The sequence below is a fragment of the Idiotropiscis lumnitzeri genome, chromosome 22, assembly GCF_059441095.1.
Source record: "Idiotropiscis lumnitzeri isolate Australia: NSW breed Sydney's pygmy pipehorse chromosome 22, RoL_Ilum_1.0, whole genome shotgun sequence".
In the NCBI taxonomy this organism is placed as follows: Eukaryota; Metazoa; Chordata; class Actinopteri; order Syngnathiformes; family Syngnathidae; genus Idiotropiscis; species Idiotropiscis lumnitzeri.
This window is the reverse complement of record NC_142412.1, coordinates 4,432,640-4,434,839: the sequence shown is the minus strand read 5'-3', so window position 1 is coordinate 4,434,839 and position 2,200 is coordinate 4,432,640. Positions and strand designations below refer to the sequence as shown.

Sequence of the window (2,200 nt, the reverse complement as noted above, 5' to 3'; positions counted from 1 at the left end):
TGGGGTAAAAATGGTTTAGCGTGTGAACTACAAGGTGTGTAATAGAAGAGCTTTTGGAGGAGCGAGAGACAAAGGAAATTAAGGAAACAGTTTGTGAAAGAAGTCAAGTTGGACCAATAGAGAGAGAGAGAGAGTGGATGCAATTTTTACTTATATTATTATATCTTGCTAGTACCGTTTTAACAATCTGTGATAAATAATATCCAAATAATGCAATACAACATTAAGTGAAGCAATATGGATTGAAATTTAAATGTGATTAAAAGGTGTCATAGACTGCGCAGACTGATCAATGCTGAGAATCTCAATAGTCTTTTCGGACACGTAAAAATGAAAAAGAAAAAATCAGTGGAAGAAGTTTGGTTGACATAAGGATGACTTTTTAACTTTTATCATTATTCAGTACTAGCAAATTTCAGATAAATCATATCCAAATAATGAAATAAATCAGTAAGTAAAGCAATATGGAGTGAGATTTAAATGATTAAAAGGTGTCATAGATTACAGTTGGTACGAGATTTTGAGATGGGATTTGGAATGAAGATGGTTTTGCATGTGAATGAGAAAGTGAGTGGCAGAAGAGCTTTGGGAGGAGTGGGAGAGAATGGGAATTAAGGAAGTTGAACAGTTTGTGGAAGGTCAAGGAAAGTGAAGTCCAGGGTCAAAGAAAGTGGAGTCGGGGGTCAAAGAAAGTGGAGTCGGGGGTCAAAGAAAGTGGAGTCGGGGGTCAAAGAAAGTGGAGTCGGGGGTCAAAGAAAGTGGAGTCGGGGGTCAAAGAAAGTGAAGTCGGGGGTCAAAGAAAGTGAAGTCGGGGGTCAAAGAAAGTGGAGTCGAGGGTCAAAGAAAGTGAAGTCGAGGAAGGGGAGAGAGTTGTTGGATTTTTTACGTTTTTGTTAACATTTCAATCATCCTTGTCATTGGCATGGGATGAGGACGGAACACTGACAAGGTGAGTAAAACATCATTAAACATATCTTTTCTTGTAAAGACAGTAAATGTAATTTTATTCTCCTCTACCTTTAACAGGTCTTTGTTCTGCAGAAAATCAAGTCTTGTCAAATTTATTTTGATAGCCCCGACTCACAGCGACTTCTCAAAGGGCTTGACGTGCCCACAATTGACAAATATTAACGACATCCCCTGATCTTAAATCCCAAGAGGGCAACTTAAAAAAAAAAAACCTTAGACACCAAACAACACAGGTATGTGTGTACTGATCTTTTGTACATTATTGTACATTACTTAAATGTAAAGTGATTTTAGAATATAAAATGATGATCATATTTGAATGGATTAGGAGTCATAGCCAAGCCTGTCTCAGCCCTTTGCCGCGTCACGTAAATTTCGACTCACTGATCCTGCGTCTGTCTGCCTTTTCTCTACCAAAAGACAAAAGACAGGCGCCCAAGCACGTACCACAAGGACTGACTCCAAAACCAGGGTGACGACCATGCAGGACTTCTCTTCCTTCTTCTGTAAGTGGCCGAGAAGAACTTTGTCAGGAAACATTGCCCATAATTTGACATCTTTCTCAGCTTCTGTTTTGACACCTCCTTTATTTTTCGTGTTAGAATGTTCTTCACGTTGCCTGCGGCGCCACTTGCTGCATTTGTCAAGACGCGGAAGAGATGGAAGTTTAGTCACCTCAGTTCAAGCACTCGATGAGGCCATTTTATTTATTGAAAGGAAAAGGTAAATAACTCAATATTAAACATATCTTTCTCTTTAAATTCAGTAAATGTTGTAATTTTACTTTTCTCCACTTTGGACAGGTTCTTACTTCTGGAGAAAGAGTGGTTTTTCCCAGAATGGAGGTAGCAGCACCGAATTCTGTCAGATCGTTCTACAGCTGCATCCTGGGCACCCGTCCCTCCATCCTTATTCCTAAAAATTATTGTCCTCCCACTCTCTCCTTTTTAAGGGCTTTTCTCCTTACTTTTCACAAATCCATCCTTCTGCCCCCCCACCCCCGCCCCCCAAAAAAATGGGTCGCAAGGTTAACCGTGTGGGAGAGAGCCTAAACAGCAGAGGCCTTCTAATTCCTGCTTGGGCTTCAAGTCTTGGAGGCGCCAAAACACGTACATCAAGTAACGTTGACTGCAAAACCAGGGTGGCAACCGTGCAGGACTTCACTTCTTTCTTGTGTAAGTGGCCGTCAAAAACTTTGTCAGGAAACATTCTACACAATTAAAGATTTCAT

General features: G+C 40.5%; 1 long non-coding RNA gene across 1 annotated transcript; it reads left to right on the top strand.

Annotated features, from left to right (window-relative positions):
- The first annotated feature begins 813 nt into the window (after positions 1-813).
- On the top strand, positions 814-1,960 carry LOC148316157 (uncharacterized). Its single transcript, XR_015840264.1, has 5 exons — positions 814-1,202; positions 1,390-1,475; positions 1,572-1,692; positions 1,773-1,814; positions 1,922-1,960. It is a non-coding gene; the product is annotated as an uncharacterized LOC148316157 (long non-coding RNA).
- Positions 1,961-2,200: the final 240 nt, after the last annotated feature.